Source organism: Lichenostomus cassidix, chromosome Z, assembly GCF_008360975.1.
Source record: "Lichenostomus cassidix isolate B80296 chromosome Z, HeHo_3.0, whole genome shotgun sequence".
Classification (NCBI taxonomy): domain Eukaryota; kingdom Metazoa; phylum Chordata; class Aves; order Passeriformes; family Meliphagidae; genus Lichenostomus; species Lichenostomus cassidix.
Window position 1 is genome coordinate 61,656,151 of NC_139511.1, and position 10,565 is coordinate 61,666,715.

Here is a 10,565-nt window from a genome sequence, read left to right on the forward strand (position 1 = left end):
TCACTGTCACCAGAGAGAAGAGATCAATGTCTGCCTCTCCTCTTCCCCTTGTGAGGAGGTTGTAACTGCAATGAGGTCTCCCCTCAATCTCCTCTTCTCCAGGCTGAACAGACCAAGTCACCTCAGCCACTTCTCACACAGCTTCCCCTCAAGGCCCTCGACCATCCTTGTGGCCCTCTTTTGAACACTCTCTAACAGTTCAATGTCTTTCTTATATTATGGCACTGCCTCCAGCACTGGAGCTGAGGCTGCCCCAGTGCAGAGCAGAGCAGGACAATCCCCTCCCTTGCCCGGCTGGCCATGCTGTGTCTGATGCCCCCCAGGACAGGCTTGGCCCTCCTGGCTGCCAGGGCACTGCTGACTCATGTCCAACTTGCCATCGACCAGGATCCTCAGGTCCTTTTCCATGGCACTGCCCTCCAGCCTCTCATTCCCAGTCTGTCTGTACGTCCAGGATTGCCCTGTTCCAGGTTCAGAATCCAGCACTTTTCCTTGTTAAACTTCACAATATTGGCGATTGCCCGGCCCTCTCATCAAGGTCTATCTGCAGGTTCTGTCTGCCTTTGAGGGAGTTAACAGCTCCTCCCAAATCAGCATTGTCTGGAGACACAGTATCCCTTCCATTCCTGCATCCCAAGTCATTTATGAAGATGCGCAGGGCCCAAGATGGAGCCCTGTGGAACCCCATATGTGACCAGTTGCCAGCCTGGTGTCACCACATTCACTATAACCCTTTATGCCTGACACATCAGCCAGCTACTCAGCCATCATGTGATGCAGGACAAATGTCCATCACCAAACAACATGCCCTATGTACAACTGTCACACCTTGCCAGAGGCTGGGCAAAGTCCCTCTGAGCTGGGAGTGGGCTGGATGTGAAATGGTTATCTTTCCCTACAAAGAAACATAAGAGGGATGTTGTCAAGCTCCCTAGAAGAGCAACTAGTCTCAACTTGATAGAGCTCAAGAAAAAGAAGAAATTAATCCTGCTGCTTAACACAATAAATGTGTGCTTTTTTAAAATGTATAGTAAAATTTATTATAAAAGCCTGAGATATGCTTTCTTTGTAGTTCTATCACTCCTTCCTCCAACTGAAGACCTACAGTAACATACTAGGTGTGATCTAAGTGTGAGTTGCAAATTTGATTGTCTTTAGATCGGTTTTTAGTGCCCTTGATTCTTCTTGCTGGTTGCATTCTGTGGGTGAAGAACCACTCAGAATGGTTGTGTATGCTTTCTGCACCGTCCACAATGAAGATTTTTTGCTTCTGATCCTCTAACCTTAATACTAGCTTTTCATTACAGGACTCTCATTCCAGTGTGACTGTCTAGCAAAGTCTCTGATAAAGGGAATTTTTTATCCCTGACACTTTTCACCATGATAAATTGCCAGAGGAAGTTATTTCCTCTTAAACAGAAGGCAGCCAAGTCCTCCCTGACTGGCCCCATTTCTCCAGCACTTTGGTCTCAGGGTGGTTGTGTGCTATGCAAGTGCTTGCAGTAAGACTTGTTTTGTTCTCTCTTAACTGATGGGGATAATTCATTAGTTTCTGTTTTGCAGTTGGGCATTACAGCACAGAATGGAGAGATCATCTGCCACTCACTAATAAGGTGGTGATTCTGCGATAAACTGAATCCAGAGGAAATATTCAGCTTGCTGAAATTAGTGGGGTTTTACTGTTGGCTTCAGTAGGGTCTGGATTGCACTTTGCAAGGACTTTGGGTTTGCTCCTGTGCCCTGTCACAGAGGTCCCACCCTGATGCATCCCTGATCAAGGATCAGATCAAAGACTGAAGTTCTTTAATGTTTCCTGCAACATCCTTTTCTTAGATGTGATGACTTATATTAGGTAATGACAGTTTTCTTGTTCACTGTGGGCAGGAAGTACCATCCCTTCTTTGCCATTGTAAGCTCCAAGTAACATACCTGGCTTGATGGATCATTGCCTTCGGCCATAAATTATAATTGGAGAAGATACAGCAAACCTGAAGTGAATCTGTCAGGGTAACCTAGGTCACAGAGACCTTACCAATTCTCAAAGGACAGCTTTCTCAGTAATGCAGCTTCTCTACCGCACAGAAAAAAACCCCATCTATTTGCTCTTAACACTAGAGGGGAGGCATTATAAAAAAAAATATAATGAGCCTTTCCACACAAATTTCCATAAAAATTCCGACATATCTAATTTTTCATTAGCCCAAGAGTATGTGAAATGTATACAGAATACACTTACCAGAGACTGAGACAGCTGAGGCATGATTCAATGGCTGGACAATTGGCATCTGCTGTTGTGAGCTTCTCACCACAGCTCCTGTAGAAATACTTATTGTAAGGTAGAATGCAAAATTTGAGAAAATATAGAAGAGATCTGAAAATATATATAGTGTCTGTTATCATGTTTATCCTTATGAAACCTCAGAAAGTGGTAATCCAGAGTTTTCCTCAAGGGTTTGAAGTTAAATCAGATATATAGGTTTAAATATCAACTGCCAAACTTTTGCCGATGAGCTACTGCTTCGTCATAGCAATTACTGTTCCTCGTTACAAATATGAAAACATCTGGTATTAAATGTTTGAGTTCTGGTGTCTTTATATTTCAGATGCTGTGAGAATGGTAATTATCTCTTGAATTAAGATTTTGGTGCAAAATAAGATTATTAAATGCAAAATTGCTAGATCCAGTAAACACAGTAGAAAATGGGTACTAGTGGTTTTGCTAGTAACACTTTCCCAATGAGTGATAAAACAGAGACCATCTTAGCAAGTTTTTTTCCAGTGAATTTTGGCAGAGCCCACTGCTCTCCAGTGCAGTCTTGGGTTTGCACTCCAGAAAGGGCAGGGATGCATCCCCAGCAGCAGAATAAATTGTGGCATTCATGATAGCTCCAGCTCAACATATTCAGTTGTGTATTCAGAGGGAGAAGTTCATCACATTTCTCCTCACCCAGCTGTCCTTGAGCAATAGGCTTTGACTACTTTTTCAGAAAAGGGAGGCTTCAATTCAATTGTATTTGTGACAGAAACAATTCAGCTTCACTGATGAAGGGTTATAGGATAAAGATGCCACAAATAACATGTTTCTAAAAACCAAAACTTAACTAAATTAATATAACTTGTGCTCACAGATGTCAATTTTACTATAAGAGGTCTTTCAACAGCTTCCAAAGCTGTGCATTCTTATGTGGGTTGGTGTGAAGATTTCCAACACAGTGGGATTTGGGCAAGCTGATCATCATTCCTTGGTTACCCCAAATGACATACCCCTAAAGGTGAACGGCTGCACTCAAGATAATACTCTTAGGCTGTCCTTTTAGTCAGTTCAAGAGAGAAACAGACCCTTAGAAGACAGAATTTCTGTCTTCTTAGGTAGACACCTCAAAACAAGCTAGGTGAGTCATGCCCTGATGGTGCCTGTCTTCCTGTGCTGACTTTGAAAGAAGGTAGGGGATGACTAGGAAAAATACAAATATTTATGCTATAGATATCCAAAACTGGATTAAACTTTCCCACTTCTCTTTAAAAAAAATATGTTTAAGATATTTAATTTACATTTAATTTCCAGCACTAGATGATTTGTCTTCCAGATCAGCACTATTTGCATTATCACTTTTTTTCAGGAATAATTGGTTTCATCCCCAAAAGGCCAAAGCTCTTGTGGGCTTCAGCACTGTGATAACTGAAGGCTGGCTCCTGAAAGGGTGCTGAGCACCAAATGATGTGCCTGTGCCTCCTTCCCATTGCATCCTCTGTCTGCCAGAAACCATCCAGAGTTATCCTCCCATGGGTGGAAGAGGTGAGGGTGCCTGTATGAGACACAGCCAGCCATCAGCAGCACAGGGATGGGTGGCTGCCATGCATCCTGCCCTGCTCATTATCCAGAGAGCCCAGTTGTTCCTGGACCTGCGATAACCAAACCCAGAGCAGACAGGACTTGATATTAACTCATCTGTTGCTCGTTCTTAAATTAAGTTTTGTTGCTAGAATTCCCATTTTATCCTTGAAAGCTGTAAATTCCGTAACTTGTAGGATGGCAGAGCCTTTCACCCAGCATCATCCTTATCTGGGAAACTAATTTACCCAGAGCACATATGGTATCTCAAGCATCAGGGCATGAGGGGTGCAGGCACTCTTATGGCCCAGACCAGCTTCTCACTGGAATTCCCCACCTATCCATGGCCCAGAAAACTGTTTCAGCCTCTTGAGGCCATCAGGCCCTGGCCCTCCTAGTCATGGACCTTACTGGCTCATATCCCTGCCCATGGCCCAATAAACTCCGCTGGCCTTGGCCTGTCTCATCCCCAGGAAGGTGCCCAGGGCGAGGGCTGCCTGGCTCTCTGGGTGTGGGGTGAGGAGCAGACCTGTTGGAATGAGCCCAGAGGAGGCCACAGCGAAAATCAGGGCCTATGAGGAAAGACTGAGAGAGCTGGGGCTATTCAGTTTGGAGAAGACTCCTAAGAGACCTTATAGCAGCTTCCAGTATCTAAAGGGAGCCCACAGGAGAGCTGGAGAGGGACTTTTGTGAAGAGTAGTGAGTGATAGGACACAGGGAAATTTCAAGCCGAAAGAGGGTAGATTTAGATTAGGTGTTAGGAAGAAATTCTGTACTGTGAATGTGGTGGGGCACTGGAACAGGTTGCCCAGAGAAGTTGTGGATACCCCAGGTTGAATGCAGCTTTAAGCTACCTGGTCTAGTGGAAGGAATCCTTGCCCATGGAATGGGGATTGGATTAGAAGATCTTTAAAGTCCCCTCCACCCAAAGCATTCTGTGATTTCATGATTGGTTTGACCAGGTGTTGCCTGCTGCCCTGGGGGTTCCTAGGGAAACCTGGCCCCTATGTCACACTGCCAGGAAGGTGAAGAAGTGCACATTTATCTGGAAATCAAAAACATGTCAGCAAGCACAAACTTATAATGATATTTCCTTTACTGGGAACATAACCTGGTTACCACGGACTTTCTCCCTCTACTGCTCTCTGCTGCTGGGACCTTGCTGAGTAATAGAATCAGTCTTCTTTTTTATTAGATTCTTCTGTGAGCATAGTTGAATTGTGCAGCTGATAGAAGAGCCTTAGCTTTTACATGATATATCACTTTTCAGACAAATCAACTACGAAAAATTACTACACGAGTGATTGTGGGTAACGACACCAAGTGTGAATTTTAGGCCCGTGTGCTAAGGTCAATGTGACCCATGTGTTAAAACCCACTCAGGGAGAAAATAAAGCCAATTATCTGCAGTTTCCTCAGTTCATTGGCTGTTTATGTGTATCTCAGGAAGGCTTTCTGACACAGCAGTGTAAAGCAGTCGATCGGTAGCTTCATATTACCTGTCCCAAGAGAGAGCTGCAATAAACAGTAAAGCAGAAATGAGATCTGTTCCTGGAAATCAGCTTGGCTAGAGGCAATTGAAACTTATAGCAGAATCAACCATGATTGGTTGAAAGCACTTAATTTTTTGCTTTTCTCAATTTCCACAATTGTTGTTTATGATGCACATCTAATCAGGATGATCCAGGTTATATTAAGGAGGTGGCATTTGTGTCACTGTCAAAGCCTCTTTCAGAAATGAGTCACTGAACATACCACCAGTTAGTCTGGGGGGTGCAGGACCGAGGAAGGGCCCGATTGCATTGAAGCCCATCAGTGCTACCCCCAGCACAACTAAATAATATTACAGACAGGTGGTGATCTTGGTTTACCAGGAAAAATATCTATGAAAAAAACAACTCGTGCAGGGACTTCAGGGACAAAGAACCATGACACACATTAGCCAGGCTACTGGATTCAACAGGCAGGCTTCAGATCTCAGAAGGCAAAAGTAAGCTAGCCTTCTATAAAGTTTGGGGAGTAAAGATTTTTTCCATTTAAGCTGCTTCTGTTTTGAGCTCTGGAGACACTTGTGTCAGTGTCAAAGTTGTAGAATAGAAGAGAATGAGGCCACATGCCCAGCACTTGACTGAAAATATCTCGATAACCCATAGCCCTTCTTTCTCCATCTTGGTCCCCATAATTGTGACATTGACATGAACTGGCTATTGAAAAGATAAAGTCTTAGTGAGGATGGGACGGAGACCTGACACCACAGGGAAATGAATTCTGCATAACTATCAAATGTCTTGATACGCTAAACTTGATGGCCAGTCTTTGGATTCACAGAAGTCCTATGATTTCTGGTTATAAAGCTTTGTACTGCATGTAATGACTTGCTGATTTCATTTGCAAAGGTTTGAAAGGTAGAAATGAGACTGGCAAATAAGTACCACTCATGAAATCATTTTGGGAGCGACTGTTATTACCACTGCTCCTCCAAGAGAAAAAAAATTATTTCGCAAATAAATAGCATTTCAGAGTTGGACTTTAGCAGTGGGCTAATTTCCTGGAATTATTTCAGAATAGTTACTTTATAAAGCAGTTACGTTGAAGATTTTATTGCTTGTGTAAGTTCAGGATACTTTTAGAGTGGAGTGTTTTTTGTTCTGTGTTCCCAGAAGCAGCAAAAAAGGGTCACATTAACATCACAGACATTTCTGTCCTCTGTGAAGCAGCCTGTTTGTATCTGTGATGCTAATATTAAAGAAGACCAGGCCATGGACTCCAGAAAGGCACATATGATTATCCTTCCTGTTGAATTATTTAATGTGATTTTGGTCTGTACTAGATGGTTCTCCCCCAAAAGAGCATTTGGGCCCAGCTGAACCACTCACATGGGCCAGGGACTGTTTACAGCAAGACAACAGTTTTTGTGGAAGTTGCTGGCTGAATGTGAACTGACTTACACCCCTTTGCCTCTGGGACTGTAAAATGAGGCCTGTCTAGTTTTATTTACTGTTACAATAATGGGTTATTTGCTCTTTCCCAGGAATTCCTAGACTTGATTTACTTTATCCACATGCCCATATCTGTTATGAAACTCCCTAGCTTGCATTAAGGACAGACAACAGTCCATTAGGGACAAACAACAGTCCAAAGGGTCAGCATTCAGGGCCAGAGAAATGTTCCAGTTTTTGGAGTATAAATGAAACTTGACATAGTGTTCAGTCATCTGAGACCTCTAAAAGGGGTTGGGAAATTTGAAGAAACTAAAATGTATTTTCAGCATTGACCAAATCCTCAAGCAATATTCCCTATGTTAAATCAAGCTCTTTTAAGTCAAACCTGCATGGTACAATACCTGATGGTAGTAGATGATAATCACTTCATATCCTTGGTTGTGTTTGCTAGGCAATAATTTCTTAATAACTACATGTGAAATCCTGGGTTATTGTACTAGCATCTGTGAACACATGGTTGGTTTGTCTGTGAAATCCCTCTGAGAGTTACTGTGTCAACATTTGTTGTGCAACACTTTTATTTGCTGTGTAACAGGATGACACCAGCAGTGAGTTTTCCCGTAAATGTGAACTTTTTCCTGGCTGACACAGCGTGCAGAGCCTTGCTATGAAACATCTGGGTAGTGGCTGCATTCTTTACTGGCTTGATGGGTGTGCCTGGCTGTGTGTGCAGGTGCAAAACAGGTGCAAAACAGGGATTTACAGGAGGGACTGAAAAGACTTTAGCACTGGCCAACACCAGTACATGTCTTACTTAGTGACTTGGCTTAGTTTTTAGCCTTATGATATATGTCCTATCTTTCTAAAATCAACAACACCTGACAAAAACCTTGATTGCAGCAGCAAAACAGCACAAGCAGTCAGTCCTTGTTAGTTCTTGCAGTTGTGGCTGGCACTGCAGGACCCAGCTCTTTAATTGTGCCACCTCTTGACAGCCTAAAAGATGGGTGAAATCTCAAAGCAGTGCCCTGTGCTCATGCTAATCCATTCCAACCTCCTTGGTGTTTATTAGCCAGCCAATGCATTTCCCCAGTGCACCTACACTGTCTCCAGATCAGGCTATCTTGTCTAGACAGCTTAAAGTGCAGGAAGAGTTTGTATACATAGCCTAAGACCATCTTTGGGATTCACATGGATTTAGCTGTCTCAGAATAGACTTTATTGGTGATTCTCCGTAAAATCTGGTAGAGGAAACAATGTAGAGGGAAGAAAGAATAAAACTCCAATTATTCTGTAGATAATGTTCCCAAATTTTCCCTCTGAGAGACACAACACCTCTTCCTCTTTCTTCCACCAGTGTTTAAAGGACCGGTAGAAGTTTGATTGCATCTTGATGGGAGCTTCACGTACTGAGAAAGGCAATATCCAGCATGTGTGTGCTGGGAGCAATGATATGCACTGAAATAAAGATGACAATCCTGTTTTCAGGTCAATATCAACATGTATGTGGCCTGGGAGATGATCTGAATAAATTCACTCTCACTCAAGAAATGCCAGCTTTGGTGTCTTTTTCTATTTCGAGAGGATTTGCAGCAGCCTCTGCTGTTACATGTGCCTGGACTAATTGCACAAATAGAATGCTATGACCAGCTTTATGCATGTCCCAGTACTTATATACCTCTCCTCATCATAAGATTTTATAACTTGAGCAACAGTTCTCAAAATAAAAGAACATTGCTTGTGCTGATTGGTTGCCTGTTGGGATCAATAAGGTCTGCAGTATGAGCAAGTTCAGTTATCATCATAAATTGTGTAATTGTTCAGAAAGTGAATAATACAATCACTTTAAAAGTCTCAGTGTAATTGCTGGCAACAGTAAAATATAAAACCATGGCTTTGTGTTACCAGAAGCTACTGGTCTAGTCTGGTTAAACTATCACAGCGCAAAAGCACTGCTTGCAGATGTTTGCCACTATTTACTTCTTGCTGAAGTTTATTTTGCGTATTTGCACTTAATATAGTTTTTAGAGGCTGTAAAGTAAAAATCCATTTAGAGGAGTGCTAAAGTGAGTTGACAGTTTTCTCTTGAGTGCTGTGGCATAGAACTCTGCCCACTGGCCCCTGACTGCAAGAAATTAAAACAGCTGCCTGAGGAACACATGAAGGAGAGCAGGTACCAGAGGCTGAGCTCTGAGCAATTAGCACGTCTCTTGAGTTAAGCCAGAAGATCCAGTGTGCCAGCAGCATCCTTCTGCTGGTCAGAAACAACTCCTCTGCATTTTTCAGTAGAGAGAGAAAGAAATCAATAGCAGTTTATATTCCTGTGCCCCCTGTCATACACAGTAATGGCTCTGCTGTTACTTTCAGTGGCAGCTTATCACAATGAGCAATGCGGCAGAGCCACAGTGTGGTGGAAATGGAGCTGATCTGAAATAGCTCTGTGAATGTGGTGCTGCAATGGCTTTAGGTGGTAGCAAGACCAGGGCAGGTTATTGAATAAGATTCTATTTGGGCTGGAGAGAAAATGAACAAAGAAGTGATGCAACAGTTCTCAAACTGAAAGCAATTGGCAAAATCATCAGGTGTTAAGAAATTGTGAGGGTGTTTTATCAGGTTATGACTGGGAAAACAAGCAAGTCAAGCCCTGCAAGAAGAGAGATGGAACAGTGGAAGTGCACTGGCCAAAGCAGTCTAAAGAAGACATCAACAGAACAGGAGAAAAAAGGGACATAGTGGTGTGGAAAAATATATTTTGTAAATGTTATTTTTGACAGCTTTTTAATGTTTTCAAGTTATATTCTACTTCCAAGCATTTTTCTTTCAATTAGTGATGTTTTGCTTTTGGCAGGACACTGAATTGCTGATCTGTTGTCACCTTGGGTGCCCAGGGCTGCAAATCAGGGAGTGCTTTGGGAATCGCAGCATCCTGCTCCATGTGTCTCTCCTCCTGGAAGGCAGAGGATGCCTATGGGCATCAGAAGACGAGCTAAAGAAGCCATGAGAAGCACATTGGGGAAATACAGTCTCCAGTGAAAAAGAGATTTGCAAATGACACCTCACACTACTAGTCCTACTATTAGTACTTAAACAACAGCAGGATGGTGGACATAATTTTCTATCCTTCAGTCAGTCTCTGGATACACACTGGTCCCAAATGTCTTCTGTGTAGATGGACTCCTATCTGGCAGGAACTTGAGAAGCTTTTCCCATGTTACTGTATAAGCAGACAAATTTTCTATCACTCTGCAGGTGTTAATTTTCTGCTCCCAGATTAGGAAAAAACACATCAGCAGGGTTTTATTTCTTCCTAAGTTTCTACTAGCTACTTGACTGTTCTATTTGCAAATATGCCACATCTTATGCTTAACCTCAGGGCCCTACTGCTCTGTGATAGTCCTACTTTATCCTTCCCACCTTCACTTCTTTTTCCAGCTTGTCATTTTTCACAAAGGGAGCATGTCACAGGGTTATTTGAGCTGAAGTCTAGTTTTGTTGTCCCTTCAATAGTATATGAACCTGCTGTCTATCTTTTAAGAATATGTAATGGATGATTAGATCCCAAAGGTATGGGTTCTTCATAATCTTTCATGAAAATAGGCAGGTGGGGAGAAGATCTCTCCTCTGTCTGCCTCAAGGGGAACGACAGAGTGCAGACTTACTTCTTATTACTCTGAGAATCTACACCAAAAAATAAATTCCTAGAAAACCACGTTTTGCTACTGCTGCTGCTCAGAAGATCACTTTTTTGCAAGGAAGCAATAAAGGGTGAATTTCACCCCACACGATGATAC

The 10,565-nt window shown here is 42.7% G+C and overlaps 1 long non-coding RNA gene across 1 annotated transcript; it reads left to right on the plus strand.

The window, feature by feature from the left end:
- The first annotated feature begins 242 nt into the window (after nt 1–242).
- On the plus strand, nt 243–8,325 carry LOC146425047 (uncharacterized). Its single transcript, XR_014846941.1, has 2 exons — nt 243–7,507; nt 8,132–8,325. It is a non-coding gene; the product is annotated as an uncharacterized LOC146425047 (long non-coding RNA).
- Nucleotides 8,326–10,565: the final 2,240 nt, after the last annotated feature.